Consider the following 17,916-nt stretch of genomic DNA (forward strand, 5'->3'; position numbering starts at 1 on the left):
ATTAACAGTGTGAAGCAAAAAGCTCCTGGCCTCAGCCCTCGCTGTCCTTATCCACCAGGCTCATGACTTTACAGGGCAGCAGGAAAACCTATGTGTATGTAAAGGAGAGGTTCTCACACCCAGCGCACCCACACAGCAGGCTCCAGTCACCTCCAGATATTGAGGTCTTTAGTGATTCAGTCACGTGAGTGATCCATCTCGTTAACTTCCTCATCTGGTCTTGCTCACACTGGGAGAGATGGCATCTCCAAAAGTACAGTAACCAGACCCAACTTTAAATGCTTGCAATAAATTGTTTTGAGTCCTGATCTGATACTTGCAAAGTGCTGTCAGAAAGACAAGCTGCCCAACTCAGCAAACCCATGGCAGCACCCAAAGCAAACGCGTGCACGACAGCTTCATCTAGCCCTGCCTGCACAATACATCACAGCTGTATTCATTTGCCCCGTGATCCATTATTTTCCCTGAAGAGAGACATCACTCAGAGCTCAAGGGCAGCCAAACATCGGGCACTCTGACATTTGCAATATCCCAGCCAATCCTCCTGGGCCCCAGCTCCCACCTGTGTCCCAAGGCATCCCATTACTGCAAAGGCCATGGAGGCACATCCCCATCACCAACATGGCAAAAAAAGTAATGAAAAAATGAACAATCTCCAGGAGGACAGGAAGATAATAACAGGAGAAAGTTTTCAAGGGAGGGAAAAATAAGAATAATGAAAAAAGGGCCTCATCATGGGCTCAAGCACTCACTAGAAAGACCAGAGAAAAGGAGTCACAGGAGAACATCCCAAGAGCCTGTGCTACTGATTGCATCCGTGGGGAAGGCTACAGCACACACATCAGCATTGAACACACACAAAAAACAGCAACGGAAAGAAATACGACGAGCAGATCTTTTACAGCACAAAAAGCTTTGGTTACCAAGATGATCTGCCTAATATTTGCATGGAAAAGTCATGTACATTTTTAGGCAGCTTTAAAAAAGTTTCCATAATCCTGAGAAATTGGGTCCTCAACTGAGAGATTACAAACATATGGCAGATCCGAGTCAGCGCTGCAGATAATAAACCAGCTGAGAGAGCCTGGCCCCAGCAGCACGCAGCTGTAACGTTTCCTCGTCTCTCATTCTTGTTAGACACAGAATATGGATGACATTTGTCTAAGCTGCCTTTACAGCTTGGATCTTCCCACTGCCTTCGACCAGGCTTTGTTTCACGCAGAGATTCCTGCATGCGAACAGCACAAGCCGCCTTTAAGCGACTCAACTGCTTGTTCTCCAGTTTTGCTTCCAGCCCCCTCCCTGTGCTCCGGGAGATTCAGATCAGCCAGCTCCCAGCCACCTCCAGAACTTATTTATGGAGAAGAGGGGAAAAAGGCAGAGGCAGGGGGAGGGGATGCGAATTCCAGACTCCTGACATCAGCCGCGCTGCCCAGGCGGCTGCAGGGGATTTGGAGCCGAGCTCATCGCGCTGCTATAACTGTGCAGCGTACAGAGAGGAAGAGCAGCACGAAGGCACCAGCAGCACATTTTGCTGGCTGTATGCATTAGCAGAATCACATCGCCTCCCAGGCCTCCAGCTGCTGCTCGGAGTTCTCCCACCCACCCTCACCCTCCATCGTGGCCCTCCGTGCTGCGCTCCTCCTTTCTGGAGGATGATTTCAGTGCCTGCTGCCCCACGCAGCTCTCAGGCTCCCAACACAACGTGCAATTCATCTTCGTTTGGAAGACTCTCCGTCCTTCTCTAACTATGACAGACGAGCTCAAAGCGAGATGTTCAAGTCTAACAGCAACAACCTGGGTGCTGCCCAAGCAGCAGAACGCAGACTGTGAATCACATCAGCAAACAGGAGTGGAAAACCATGGGTCAGATGTGTGCATGTCACCTCTGCTCACTCCCAGAGAGGCAAGAAGCCAACCGAAGTCCTCAGCCCATTCCCACTGCACTCCAGCACTGCTCTGAGGAGCAGTTCAGCAGCATGGAATCCTCCAGCGCTACCCAGAAAGCTGGGATTCACACAGGAGCAACTCCTGTTTGTGCCCAGTTAACCAGTTTATTTATTTCCCTTTCAGCCAAATTCAAACACTGCAATCTCTTGCATGGAGCTCTGACGGAATCACTCCAGAAGGACAGAGCCCAGGCTGACCAGGACTGGCCCTGCAAGGTATTTCTTACAAGCTTGCACTGGGCTTGGCCTGCATCCGAGAACTCAATTAGTCGTTGCTTCATGAAAGCTTTTTTTTTTTCTTGCTGTTTTATGAATACCATTACTATGCCACGTTACACACTGGATCATTCTTTCACCTGAGATGCACAGGGCTGCCCAAGGAAGGCAGCAGCTCTGCCCCTGCTGCACCAGAGGAGGATGGCCACAAACCCAAAAGGCAAAGCAGCAAATGACAAATACCCACAGTCAGATCCAAACTGGGGCTTTCCTGGGCTTCAGAGAGCCCCAAAAGCAGCACCCGACAGCGTGGGACGCCCTGTGATAAGACAACAGAGCATCATTCCTTGTTCTGCACAGGGCAGAGATGAAGGACCCTGTGCTGAGCACACAGTGGTGAGAGTAGGAATGAAATCCCTAATTCCTCTGTGTCTACTCAGGGCTTAAACCACAAGACTAATACGTGTGTTAATCAGGTCTGTAATGATTTAATTACATGCTAAAGCCTGGCATAGAGGCAGCTGGTATTAGGTTTATAAAACCACCCTCCACAATGCAAAGCAGCAGAGAGTGAGCTGTCAGATCTGATTCCACCAAGCTGCTAACCTGCACCGAGCTTTCCTCAGTTTGTGCTGCTTTCTCACCAGGTTTGATAGCAAGCCCAGGCTCTCCCATGTTTCACCTCCCCCGGCCAAGGCATCTTGCTTTGTGTTTACCTACAGAAGTTGAACTTCTTCAGCATTCCTCTGCTCATCCCACTCCCCAAAGCACTTGGCTGAGTGTCAGGATACACAAGTTGCTTATACGTTACTTGGGGGTATCTGCAGCCCCAGTGTCTGAAAGGTTACCTAACAACACGTCACAAGACTCAAAACAACTCCCTCCCATCATTTTTCATGGCAGCTCATCAAACCCTTATCCCCAAGGGAATCTGCAGTAGTTAAACTCCCCCAATCAGAGCAATGGTGCTGCAGTGTCAGCTGTACCCACAGCACTTGATAGACTCCACGAGCCAGCATCCAGACTGACCTTTTCCCATTCACAGATCTCTATGCATTTGCCAGTAAGGATGCTACAGCAAAGTCTGCTATGGCTGAAAACAGACCTGCTTTTCCAAGCTCCTTTTGCTCATCACTGAAATGGTCACAGGGTCCCCAGACCCCAGGGTCCCCCCACAGTCCACCTCAGTGGAGCAGAAACTGAACAGGCTTTAATACAGTAGTTTAAATGAGGGAAATCTGCACACACGCACATAGCTGTCATGGCTGTGCGTGTGGCAGTGCAGGTGCCTTCTTATGGACAAGAGTGTCTAAAAGCAGGTTTAAGAAAGTACGTAGTGAATGGGGAAGTCTATTTCCATCTTAAAGTACATCCAGAGCTTGTTCAATGCTGGCTGACAGCATGGTCAAAGTGCAGGAGGCAAGAAAACACCCTTTCTTCACCCTTTTGCTTTATAACATCCTTCTAAGTGAAAATATTCCCCTCCAATACCCTGAAATGCATTAATTCTGCACAGCCAATGTATTTCTGTATTAATGTAAAAATTGCGACATTTGAGCATCTGGAAAAGGGGTCACCAACCCGCCGTGGTGGAGAACCATTCCTCTATATTTGGTTTCTCAGCAGCCAAAGGGCATCCAAAGACTTTCAGTGCTTGACGACACAGCACTGAGTCATACTACAGCTTACGTGCAACCATTGCCAAAGAGTCAAGGTCACAAGCTGAAGAATGAATAGGCATTCATGTTCCTGACTGATTCCAGGTGCCCTCTGCAACTCTCTCATCACATAATGACCCAGCAGTCTGGGTGTTTGTATCCAAGTGTCACTTTGCTAATGATTCAGGCTCACTGGGAAGGAAAGCCCTTCTATGCGAACAGGCAATTAAGAGAAACCACAAGTCTCCACCTTCAGCAAGTAGCAGCACTATGTAAGGTGAACGAGGATTATTTCCAAGGCAGCATCTCTTTGAGAAGATCCCCGAGCCTCAGAGAAAAGTGGAAAGAATTGTAATAGAAAACGGGAGGAGATGCACTGCTGTTACCCTGCACCTTTAGCTTAAATCTCCCTGTCTTTCCTGCACCTGAGTTGCCCCGGATGCCCATCACCACCTCCAGGAGCAGCACGGGGCCCCAAGCATGGGCAGATCCAGCTGCTGCACCCAGATGTGCTGCTGGTCACACACAGCATCTTGGCTGAGCCAGTGAGCACCAGGCAAATTGGGGGATGGAAGGTAGATGCGTAGCTCCCCAGCTTCAAGGAAACAAGGTCCAATGATGCCAGAGAGACTGCTCCTTAACATTCCCATCTCGTTTCTCTCATCTTTAAGCCTCAAAATCACCAGCATCTGTTTTGAGGAGGTTACAAGACATCATTTCGTAAGGATTTCCAGGTACTCAGATGACAAATATGACATTATTATCATCTTCCCCCCAGCTAATAGTGCCAATACATCTTGCACAAACAGCACTATGCAGAACAACACCATATCTCTTATCTCCTCAAACAGACAGAGAAGGTTTCGCAGGGCTGCCTGAACGCACAGCAAAAAAACACCCCTGGGAAGAGATGGAGAGATCATTGCCTGCCTTTAAAGGAAAATATGATTTCCAACAGAAGCCCAAAAGCCCCCAAGCTGTGAGTAAATGCTGCCCTTCAGCACAGCCTTCAATAAGAAAGGTGCCCACTTCACTGGTGGTTTCACTGGGGGTTTGCTTGCTCTTAAGCCACTGCCCAAAGATTGACATCAATATGTAAGATTATAGCAAGAATTATTCAAGCAGGTAACGGCTCCTGCACCGAGATCCAAAAGAGAGCTAAATGCAGATGGGAATCAAACTGCTTCCCTGAGCAACATGCAGTCCACACCTGGAGAATCTCAACATATATTCACTGCACACCAGCACTGAATTTTTAGCTCCAGCCCTTGGATAATTAACTAAACAAACAAGGTGGCAGAGGCTAAGGCAATATAAACAATAACATTAAGCTCTAGTTGCCACTGTTCAAGCATCCTTTGGACTGAACTATTAGCCCCTTGAATTCTTCAGCGTGGCAGCAGCCCAGTAAAATGCAATGACATTTGGACAAAGGAAAGGCATTTGAAGAAAGACAATTGAGGAGTCTAAACCGCAGGGCTGAAGCTGTGAAGTTTGTTCCCTAGGAAGGGGGCATCATATGGCAAAAAAAGGCCGTCTACAAACGGGGTCGGATACTCATCTGTTGCACATCAGCTTGGTTCCAATAACTGCAACAGATCTGTGTCAATTCGCATTGCTGTAGATTGCTGAATACTTCACCAGTGACTCACATCATTCCCTTATGGGGTTTGTAAAGGCCCAAATAGTCCCAACTGTGAACAAAGGAAACCATTATGCCAAGCCGGATTCGAAAGATCGTTATGTATAATCCCAAAAGGGACAGAAGGAAACCCAGAACTGACACTGAAGCAGCTCTGCAAGGGCTACGCTAAAATCCAACAGATCAAATAATCTTTGTTCCTTTGAGCATAAATAATTGCTTTCGAAATAATCAGTCGTTTGGGTTCCTCACAAAGCCGTGGTGTCAGCAGCAAGGAGCAGCCTTTCCCTCCGCAGAATACGATTAAACCACGCAGAAAATCTTTGCTGCAAATGCCACGCAGAACTTAAGGGCAATTCACAGCTAACAAGCAAGCACTGAAGATGCCGGGGAAAATCCCCATTCAAGACAAGCAAATATCCCCATTCGTTCCAAAGGATGGATTGTTTCAGATTCTCCTGAGAAAGGAGGATGACAAGAGCAGCGCCGCATCCAGGGGGAACCTTCCCCTTTCCCCACTGCTTGGATGGTGTTCTGAGTCACTGTGACATTTTGGGAAGCTTTCCAGCAGCAGTTTGGTTGCTGGCAGGAGCCTTGCCCTTTAGAAGCAGTGAGGGTGAATGGACTCTGAAACTTCCCAAGTTATTAGAGCCACAAACACTCAGCAGATCTGCAGAAGGAAACCGTGACCGTGCATGACTTCATCTTCTGAATGATTAACAGTGTTCTTAGAGCTCAGTTCTGGGAGCAGAGTCTGAATGCCAGCCATGAATGGATGTAAGTGAGGTGCAGAAGTACAGATACCCCTTCTCTTCATCCCCCTGAAATTATCTGGGTCCTTTATACAAAAAGAAAACCACCTGAGTCCCTGTAAGGCTGCAGATTGCTGCAGTGCTGTGGGCACACGTGCAGATGGACCAGCAGGGATAGAAACCTCACCCTTAGGTTCTGCCATCCACCTGAGCACAGCCTTCCGGAAAGCAGCTCTGTGGGTACTGCAGAGATGTTTTCTGGATTGAGGCAGGGAAATAACCGATGCGAGAGCTGTCCCTTCTCTGCACAGAACCTTTTTTGTCCCCATGGTAAGCAGGGAAGACCAGCAGCTCTGTATACACCCAACCACAGCACAGCTCACAGCAGGGAGGACTCCCCATCCATGGCAGCACCCCTCTGATATCAAGCTGTTCCAATGAAGGCACAGCTGGCTGCTCAAGCACAGGACTGCACATGCAGAACAGGGGTCTGCAGCCACCAGCATCACTCGGAGACCTCCAAGTCCCACTCCACTGTCACCATTTCGTGACCCAACCAAGCCACAAGTCTCACTTCAGGCTAAGAACGGTTTCAAGCAAAATATTCTCATTTGCCTAAGCACTTGTTATTTTCCAGGTGGTGCTGAGGGGTCATGGCTGTCTGCCCAGCTCCCCACACTGCCCTGTGCTCACAGCTCAGCCAGCTGCAGGCAGCACAGAGCCCCATGCAGGTGTGCTGCAGGGGGGAAAGAAATCACAGCGCTTTGTCCCCACTCTAAGAAGCGCGATGTGTTTCCAGACACTCTGGCACTTGGACAACATTTGCATTTTCAAAGCACTTCATAATGATCAACTAATTAATGCTCTTTATAGTCTTCAATTAGGGCTCGATCCAACAGCGCGTTTAAGTCAGAAGTTTTGCAATCGGTTTTAATGCGCTGCAGAATTGTTCCTCCTGCAAGGAACAAAGAAGTTGGCATGCACATCTCCCAGAAGGGGCAGAGGAGAATAATACACAAAAAAAAAGCCCTGCAATCATAACCTCTCAGAGCATTGGCATCGCACATCAGCAGCTGCCAGGGCTGCCCATCCATTCCAAGATGCTGGAGCTCACGGCAGAGAACACCTTGCTTCCTCCCTTTGCTGTCAAACCGACTTGGCGCTGAACCCAGAACAAGGGCATCACCTTGTTTGAAACCATGGAGACATGGATTGAGGCCACTGATCCCCTCTGTGTGAGATCTCACTCAAAACTTTCCAGACAGAAACAGGCAGTTTTCCTGCAAAGGAACAACCCTGGCTTTATTTATATCCTCACCGCGTGTGCAAGAGGGACAGAGAACAAACGGACAAAGTTTGAACATCCACCACTCCAAACCACCTTTTCTGCTGCCTCCTATAGCCAGCACAGCCCTTAAACATTTCACAGTCTTTCAAGCAGATTACCCAACCACGAGCCTAATTAAAGACATTAACACACACAAACCACCTAATTACAATTGCTTCCACCACGCTGCAGCTGCAGGTGGGTCATTGACTGGCACTGCATCACCAGAGCATCACATCAGCCACTTAAAAGGGGAATGAAACCACAGAGATGTTTCCTGCAGGCATGGGTGGCTGCAGTGCTTCCAGAGCAACCACTGAAGACTCATTTTCATGCACTGCGGATGCTTTGCTGTCCATAAAGTTGATGGAATCGAGTTTAAATAATTTTGATTTTCAAATATGCTATTGATTTTTATTTTTATTTTTTTTTTTAAAAGCTCAACGCTGAATTATTTTCAGCACTAATGTTTACTTGGATATTTTGGAAATAAATATAAAAGCAATTCTTCCTTTCAGATACTCAAGTCAGTAAAACCTTAGCATTTGCTTAATATCTGATTCTCCCCAGAAATGTAGTTGGAAGGCAAGTTTCCAATACCTGCTTCCCTTATTAAAACCATTCCTAAAGCTTGTTTTCCAGTCAGCCACAGACCCACAGCCGTGAGTTCATCAGTTCTCAGCAACCACAGCAGTCTGGATGCCCTCAGGGTAGAGAGAAATCGACTGCTTACGCGTCCACCTCATCATGGTGCTCTCAATTCCAACCCACTCTTATCCAGATCCCATTCCTGATCCAACATCTGCTACTTCCAATAGGGAACGAGCATCGTTTTACTTCAGACCACTGGAAGGTTTTATGGACCCGTTAGAATAATATATCAGCTGCCCACATCCAAACATGCACAGAAAGAGAGGCTCATCCAAACACAACACTCAGCTTCCATTCCTTTCCAATTCCATTCCTTTCCGAATCAAAAATCGTACGCACATTACATATTTCCCTGCTGCCCAAATTAAGTAACAGCAGGTCGGGGGAGGTTTTGCAGTCAAAGCATTCTGAGATGAGCGGGATTCCTCCACACCACAGCTTCCCAGTCCAGGCAAAGGTTGGAAGGAGTTTTATTCCCATCAGCTGAGCACATCAAATGGCATTTGTGTGATATCAAGAAACTGGTGTTTGGCCTCCACTGCCCTTTCCGATCTCTGACCCGAGAAAGCCGACCCATTAACTCCCTCGGAGCAGCAGACTCATTACAAACAGCAACCAGGAGGCAAATAGCAGCTAATTACCACTCATGAGCCTCCCCCTACCTGCGTGTGGTGGGAGACAAACCCTTGGAGACAGCAAAGGAACCACCACAAATCTCACTGCTCCTTCAGGAGCCCTGCAGAACTGATGAGGTTTTGTTCATCGTGTAACAGCATCCCCGTGAGATCACAGCTGTATTTGCTGGAAACCCACAAGGGCCATGATGACATTCTGTAGCATTGACCATGATTTATGTGGGTCTGCACAGTTTTTCCCCCTTTCAGGTATTTTCCATTAAATCTGATTACACTGATTTGTGCATTCACTGCTTAAGGAAATATCTGCTGCATTTAGCAACTGAAATTACTCCTCAGGTCTTCTGTTAAACACGAAGGAGAATTCAGACCCAAAGATAGTATCTCAATTGACATATTCTACTGTAAAAGCTGAAAGAAGCATCCAAGATAACCATCCAGAAAGCTTTCCCAGGACTCTAACACTGGCCCAGACCGATATTTACATAATTATTCACATTTGTTTGCTTTAAATAAAGCTTTTTATTATTGTTACTTCGGCATTAACTAAATAATTAGAGGCCAATGACATCCACAACGCCCGCTGCAAGCTCTGCTCATCTCTGCCTTCACTTCTCAGCCCAGTCTTGCCCTGAACACATGCAGCCTGCCCAGCAAAACGAGCTTTAATTCTGAAGTCCTATTGTAGCATATAGGCATAACAGGGCTACAGGTAATCCATTTAGCACAGAAAATCAAGGTAAATGCACGCCAAAGTAACCACAGTGGCCTTTACCAGGAATAAAATGTGCACAGGCCAGTTTTAAGTCAAGGTTTCAAGTAGACCGATGAAGCAGAAGATAAGAAGAGCCATTCCCAGTGCAGCAAGGGGCAGCCAGGAGATTGAGGCATTCCTGTGCCCCATCCCCAGCCACACAGCTGGAGATGCACTGCAATCCATGCACACACACAGGCTCCCCATACCAGTTCCTCCTGATCCCCTTTAAAGGGCCAGGGCACAGTCCTGCCTTTGGGCACAACATGTTTTCATCACAAGAAGCTCAGGTTCACCCTCTCACCTCCCCCTCCTCACTGCCACATGCACACCACCAGCTGACAACGGATGGCTGAAGTACATAATTCACTTCCTCAGTAGCTTTCTCCTCTGCTTTCCTCAGTTTTATTGTGCTCACGAGGCCTTTAGGGCTGGGATTCCAGTTACTGGAAGCAAGACAATCCAAGAGAACACAGCAGAGAGAACAGAAATGAAGCTATCTGGGACGACCAAGCTAAGCTGGAACAGTAAGAAAGGAAATTTCTCACTCCATCCCATTGATCTTTCCACCCCCAGGATAGATGTGAGGACCTCAAACCCAGCACACTTTCTTCGGAAGCTTCTTCCAACAGGGATCAGTGCCTGGTCACCAGTTGCTCAGCCCAACACAAACCTCCTGGAGATGCAGTAGGGGAGCCCAGTGCAAAGGTGACCCTCTAGTCACACTCATAAGGAGAACCTGACTCACTGTGAGCCCATTTAGCTTCAGCAAGAAAGCAATTAGTGTTCCCTGCTAGTAAAATGGCAGATAAATGTTGGGTAACCTTCCCACGAACCAGTCCCAAGGCACCAATAAAACTTCTCTAGCAAAACACTCTCAAATATGAATTCAACCATACTTGAAGACCCTGTTTCCAAACGGATTTCTTCAAAACCAAAGTCCTGTTACTGCTAAAAACACACACAGCCCAGCAGTAGTTTCCATGCAGCCACATTTGATAGCTTAAAGCAAGCACAAGGATTTCCTTTCATATCACAAGCTATAGGTTGCAGGATACGTTTTGCAGCTGAAATATTTTCCTCTGCTCAACTCTCCCCCATCTAATGAATGAAAGCAGCTGAAGATTTCGTTACAGCAGGTAAGAAAAGAGGGTTGCATGTGGGCAGCTCTGCCTGCAGGACACATTTTCTCAAGCTGCCTCTCATCATCATCATCGTAAGATGCTTTCCATATCCCAATATATATAGCTCTGCAGAGAGCTGGCACCTTGACTGCTAGCAACCAACTTGTGAGTAAAGTGCTTGGACCCACAGCACAGTGCTCCCCACAGAGGGAAAGCACTGTGAGCGAGGGCTCCCAGTCTTGTTCTGACATTTGGTAACAAGGAAGGACAGGTTTTCCATCAGACAACAGAATTCTCCAAAGGGAAACAAAATTCCAGCTTTGTACACAACGTGGCTCAGCAGAGCTGAGGTTTGCTATGGATGCCTGGCACAGCCATATGCTCCCCACAATTCTTCCACGTCTTATTCCCACCAAGGAACAGTACATTACACTGCTTTCAAACAACCCCAATATGTTCAGCAGCAATTTACTTAAGGCAAGGTGATAAAGCTGGCAGAATCCATCCCTAGGAGGCAGGTAATCAAAACTTACACTTGTAGAAGAGCACAGCACAGCAAGCACCATTTGCATGATGGTAAGAAATGCAATGACAGCAGGCAGAGCACCCAAAGCAAGCTATGATAACCACTACCAGCACCGCCAGCACCCTGAGCTCTAAGCAAGATGCAGTTTGTGCATCAGGTTTTCTACCTGCACAGAATACCCTGACTTGATAAGCTAATTTTACATGATTTCCTCTGTAGTGCAATATATTTACATCAGCACTGCCCTTTTTGTTTGCTTTCAGGGCTCACTGTGCTTGCTGAATTTATTTTCTTCCTTTATCAAAAGCAGAATAATACAAGTGCCCACGGGCAAAGTCACAGCAATCAGTGACAAATGGAGACAGTTCATCTTCCACTACAAGCACTGGACATTACTGACTTGACCAACCAATAAACTTCCCCTTTATCACCTATGTTAGAGAGTAGCTGTTAAGCACGTGCTTATTTGGCTTTACATTGCATTTCTTGCCACTGCTACTCAGCCCCAAACATATCTTAACATCCCACCCCAACACATGCAGGAGAACCTGCCTCAGCCCCACAGCCCTCCCACTGCCCCCCCAATGATGTTGGCCAACCTGCAAGGACCCAACCTGCTTGCCCTGCTGCCCCTCAGCAGCCTAACAGGATCCCAGGCAAACGAGGCAGCCTGCTTGCAGACACTGTCTGCAAAAAGCAGCTGTTGCACCTCTGATCCCCAACAAGCCACCAACCAGAATGAAGATGTTGCTTCAAACTCAATGCCAACAGCAGCATTTGAATACCCACAGAGGTGGATGTTTGAGGGAGCCACACGAATAGCCACCAGCTTTAGGCAACAGCATATGGAACAACAATCTGAACTACGAGCGTGCAGCCACATCCCAGGGGAGTCTTACAACACACAAGTGGGAAGGATTTGGGAAAGCTTGCAGTCTTGCAATTAAACTTCCAGCTCAGTGCAAAGAAGACTTGTGTTGAGCCAGCACAGCTGGATACACGCAGGTAGAAAGGGAGCTGAAAGCATGTTCAAAAACATACTCGCTGCGGTAAGAAGAGAAGGGTCAAGGGGAATAATACAGGCAGGATCAAGTCTAATTACAGGCGCAAGAATAAGTGACAGCTACAAAAAGGCAGGGGCTATTTTCATATGGAGCAAAGGGTCGCTGGCACATTTGCAGAGCCACAACACCCAGAACACAGGGAGAAAAGAGGTCCTTTGTAAGAGGGATGGGGAAGCATGGGAACGAAGAAGCCCCAGGGTAGCTCAGAGGCATTACTGTACTTAATACAAAAGAGAGAGACAATAGAGGGCAAGAGGAGCCCTGGCTGTTTATTTTTCTGGGTATGGTGGGCAAGGGAGGCTTCACAGATAGTGCTGGGAGAGACTGGAAGAAGTGGCCACTAAGGAAGATGGAGTTAGGCCCAGATAAGGGGCTTAAAGGCATGGAGACCACGAGGTTAAAAACAGATTGATCCTAAATTAGCCATTGTCAGAAATTCTCTGATAACAGCCTATTCCCTAAGGTAAGTGGCAAACCAATGACTGGCTTACAGAAGCTCCATCTGAAGGAAGGAATAAGAGTGCCAGAAGTGCAAGGCATTAAGATCCCTTACAAGAACAGGCTCTTCTAGGGGCAAAATGCAGGGAGGAAACAGAACTCTTAAGACAGATCCACAGTGTTGTGCCTAAGGATCCAAGCAAAGCCTTTCAGCTCTGCATCTGAACCAGTGCCTGCATGAAACACCAGGCAGCGCCCTGCAGTTCTGCACAGTTCCCAAAAGCACAACAGCCACGATGCCAGCAGACCATGGGTGTGACAAAACAGCAAGAAACAAACCTCATCTTTGGTTGTGGCATGGATTGCCCTACCTTTCCCAGCCTGGGTTCTGGAGGTGCAGAGAGCCCACAGCTCTCATTCAGGATTGCTAAGCTGGAATTCAGCCCTTCCACGTTCAAATCAAGCATTCACACCTGGAACTTGGCCAACCAGAGTTATTGCTCTATAGTCCTGCCCAGCTAGTAGGGACTTCCTCAACCACTGCCCCCAAGAAGCCTGCAAACTCCAAGGAATGCTGCAAAAGAGAGAAAAAAATTCACAACAGCCAAACAACAAAAAAAACCAGCAGCATCCTTTGACAGCAGAGCAGAAGAACCAAAGATAAAGGGTAAATCCAGGTGCCAGAGCTTGCTGGAGTGTAGCGAGATGCCAGAGCACCAGGACAGCAGCCCTGCAACCACAACAGGACAACAACAGCAGTGCTCAGAGTCAGCCCAGCAACTGCATTCCACCTCCTGAATGCTGCTGCTTCTTTAGTGCATGCAACCTCACCCCACGCCGAGGAACTGAGACAAGAATCTCCCCATCGCTTCAGTTAAGTCTGGGAGTAATTAATTTCATTGAGTTTGACATTTGAAATAAATGAACATGCTTCCACCATCTGGAAAAGCGCGTGCTGACACTTCCAATCATTTGTGCATCCATTCGTGAATGTGTATAAGGAATGTTTGCTATTTTTTCTTTACATGTATACGGAGAGAGAAGGTAAATTACACATCAAGGCAGCAATTCATGCAGACAAGCAGAGCAGGCTAGAGCAACTCGTCACACAAATGAGCAAGAGGCATGTTGAGTTGTAGAAGCAGCCACATGAGGTAAGGAAATATCTGAGGAACTGGAGACAGGGAAAATGTCAAGGAGAGTTATCAGCATATTTTGAGAAGATTGATCTGTACATGGAATATGCTTGATATTCTCTCCGTCAAGAAAATGAGCTTTGTACGAGGTACCTCATATGGGGGTATATGCAACAGCTTAAAAGCAATCTGCGCACATTTGATGTGCCACCATTTATTACTCAAAGGGAGGACAGACTTTCCATAGCTATGGGAAAACAAATTTTTATCCTTGCTAAAGTGCAAAGGGGTCACAGTACGTTCCTCCCTTCAATAAATCTTCGGAAATACCCTGAGGTTTTCAAGGGAGAGCCATTCAGTTTGACAGATAACCTAAGATGTATTAGCTGCATACAAGACCCCAAACCCACAAGGGCTCGGAAAGGACCCTGTTCTTTGCTGTGCCATCCTGGCTCCTTTCAGCCTTCTGCCCATTGCAGCCCAAAGCCACCAGGACAGCCACAGAAGATTCCAAGAGGTACAAACACCTTGCCTTATCAAATAACTCCCTGTCTCACATCCGTTCTGCTCACCGAGAGACTTCGCACTTGATGAGACATCTCTGAGTGCAACACCAGAGCTGCTCCCTCAGCAGGATGCTCTCACAGACCCACAAGCTTCGCTCATGCCAAGTGCGCCGCTTCCTCCCAAAGTGCTGATCCATCACTTGGCGGATCTCCAAGGGCACAGACGAGGACTGCTGCTTGTCTGGAGCAGGTTATTTCACCTCCCCAGCTCCCTGGTGATTGTTTCTCACTACGCTTTACTTCCTAGAAGAATTTTCCACATGCCTTATTTAATCCTGTGTCAACTGACGCTGCACAGGCGTGACATACCTGCCTGCTCTAACAGCCCCCATCGTGCTGTCGTGCACTGCTCACTAAAATGGAAAGAAAGGTATTGGAATGCATCTACCCCACACGTATTACTTGGAACACACCTGCAGATGTGGACCTCAGCAGAGGAGGATCTGCTTCATAGAGCTTCAGAGGTTGGGATTTTCAAGTGATCCCAAGGCAGCTACACCCTAAAAGATACCCGGTGATTCGTAACAGCTGGACTCCCATGCAGCTGCATTCCTGGAAGCTTCAAGCTCAAGTCTGTAGCTGTAGGGTGATCTCACAAGCATGAACCAGAGCCCTTCATAGAACTGCTGAGCATCCCAAGTTGGAAGGGACCCACAGGGATCACCAAGTGCAACCCCCACTCCACACAGCACCACCCAAACACCAACCCTATGGCTGAGAGCAGTGTCTCAACGCTCCCTGAGCTCCAGCAGCTCAGGGCCATGCCCACTGCCTTCAGCAGCCCATGCCATACCTGTGCCATGGCCACATGTTCCACCTTTGGAGCAAAACCTTTCCCTAACCCCCACCTGACCCTCCACAAAGCAGCTCCACACCATTCCATCCACATATTTTCAGCCATCATATCACTGACAGAGATTTACTGTAAGAATCTGCATTTCGTCACCATCAGAAGTAATCAAGTTAACTACCCACAGCACAGCAAGAGGGGCAGGTATGCAGGGCCCAAATCCCATCCAGGCTCCTTAGAGGCAACACAACCTGGAGCAAAGATGTGGTGGAATTCACACACCCCCAAGTTCAGATGTTTCAGCTTCATCCCTAATCCTCCCCCTTCACCCCTGCAGCAGGCAGCTCTGCTCAGGCAGCTTGGACTCAGCTATTTCTGGGCTTGCAGGACTCATGCCCATTTCAGTAGTGCTTTTATTTGGGATGTGTCCCCAGGGCAAGGAGGGCCCCAGCTCGTCTGGCCAAGGCTGCAGAGCAGGGAGCTGCAGACAGGGAAGGGCATTGGGTTGCTCAGTTACTCTGAACAGTCAGAACACATCCATTCTAGCATGAGCTGAAAGTCTTGGAGCACCTCTAAGTTTATTGGCACAAATTTTTAAACTAACTTTGGATGAAGAACCCAAAGATCTTTGCGCACTCATGTTTTATAGGAACCTCATCTCCAAGGACAGAATTCACACTGCATTTCTCCAGGTGGAATCCCAACCCAAGCATGAATGCTGTCATCCTCTGGACCAGCTCCGTCAGGGACTGAGTGCTGCTGCCTTCCTTCCATCCACAGCCTTGCTAGACAACAACTGCTTCCTGACACAGCTCTTGTTGATTACACGAGAGCAGTGGGAAAACTGATGTTTCCAGTGCAGATATGGCCTTTATAACAATAAGGTCTTGCTCTGCATCCTGCAGGGAACCAGAAGTGAAGTTTCTAAAGGAGCTGGAGCTACAAACACTGCACAGTTTGCTCCTCCCAGTCCCAGCTCCTGAGGTCAGCAGGGAAAGCATCCAACAGTTGCAGAAAGACAGATTGTTTTAATTTAAACATTTGAGAGAGGGACTTTCTCCCAAAGTGTACAAGACGTGATAATATGCCTCTCCTGATCCCTGCAAAGCCTTACAAGAGAACATTCCTAGCAGTGTTCCTATATGAGCGATCTCCTGCCTGTGCCAAAGGCAGCGACAAGGATGAAAGGCGCTTCCTCCTCCCACCCTCACGTCGCTTTTAGATCACAGAAACAACAAGGGGATTCTTTGTGATCTGCCCTCCCTTGTTACAAGAAGCAGAAAACCCAAAGGGATCGGGAGACAAATAACATCAGCCTCGTTAAGGAAAGCATCTGCAGCCACAGTGCTGCAGGCGAGAGCCTCTTATCCTTCAAGGAATCGACAGCTTTCCAAGCTGAGACACTGAGCAGCCCGCAGCCAGGGAAGAGTGATGCTTATGGGACAGAGCCTCACATCGCTGAGGGGAAATTCTCCCCATCTATCTGCAGGAATCTCCAGCTTCCACGTCGCAGCAACTCGTCAGAGCCAAGGCTGCAATGCACAAACCAGGCCCAGCTCACAGCTCCTTCCTGCATCTGGAGACCAAACCGTCCCATCAGTAGTGAAAGAGTCCAGGATCCCAATCATCTGACAGCCAATGGAATTTGGGCGGAGCTTTCAGCCAGCTTGGACAAAACCTACAGCGGCAAACTTCCAAAAGTTGTTCCTGGAAATCACCTTGCATTATGCAGGCAAAGTAAAATGGTTTGTACAGTGCCAAGCAATTAACCAAACCGCTGATGCTCCCAAAGCGGGGCATTTCAGCTGCACAAAGAATGGCACAAGGGTCCATGATTTCAATCCTAGCCCACCAAGAAGAGCATTAACAACCCTGGAACCAACTTCTTGTGGCCATCACTGCTGTTTTTATCGAGACTGTCTCAGCAGTATCAGTAGAAGGAAAATTCTGACCAACCCTCCCATCCTGTCCCACCCACAGGGCATTAACCCACCCACCACTCACCACTTCCCCCTCCGTAAGTGCAACCCACAGAGCCACAGTTTGACTCTCAGTGCCCAGCCAGCATGGTTAACCAGCTGCCTGGGGCTTGCAGAAAGAGGCTTTGGGGGCAGGAAATTAGAGGAGTTTAATTTATAACTGAGCCTTCGCTAGGGCCAGGGAAGGGGACGGTGGCAAGCTATAGGGCAGGCTCATACATCCCACCACCCTGTGCTGCTTTTGCAGCCCCTTTCCACCAGGACACCCCAAGATGGTACACCAACCACATCAGGAAACACTGCTCGAGGTCTGCACCATTTCTTGCCAGCACAGCACAAAAGATGCTGTGTCAGGGTGGCACCTTAGCACTGCTAGCCTCAATCCAGGAGAAAAGCAGCTCAAGTATTAGGGGTTACCACACCAATATGGAGGTGGTCTTTTCATCTAGGTATACAAGGAGGAACAGCAGCTTACTACCAGTTCCAGTTTTTCGTTTTGCAAAGAAACTGCAGCAGCAGGGCAGCCACAAGAGTACTTGAGGGATATTATTTGGGCTTTCTATGCACAGCCTGCATCAGCAATTGGTGTCAGCATCCCTGGCAATCACAGCTGCCAAATCCCAGACCCTGCTAACATTTAGGTGCTTGAACATTTCAGATTTCAGCTGAGATTTGGGCTTGTAACTCTGAAAGTACAGTGAAACAGAGC

The 17,916-nt window shown here is 48.0% G+C and overlaps 1 protein-coding gene across 2 annotated transcripts in view; it reads right to left on the reverse strand.

The window, feature by feature from the left end:
- The window catches only part of COL5A1 (collagen type V alpha 1 chain), a 127,365-nt gene that overhangs the window by 101,795 nt on the left and 7,654 nt on the right, over positions 1 to 17,916 (reverse strand). The window lies entirely within an intron of this gene.

This window comes from Lagopus leucura, unplaced genomic scaffold (genome assembly GCF_019238085.1).
Source record: "Lagopus leucura isolate 7727_CA_CO unplaced genomic scaffold, USGS_WTPT01 Super-Scaffold_100022, whole genome shotgun sequence".
In the NCBI taxonomy this organism is placed as follows: Eukaryota; Metazoa; Chordata; class Aves; order Galliformes; family Phasianidae; genus Lagopus; species Lagopus leucura.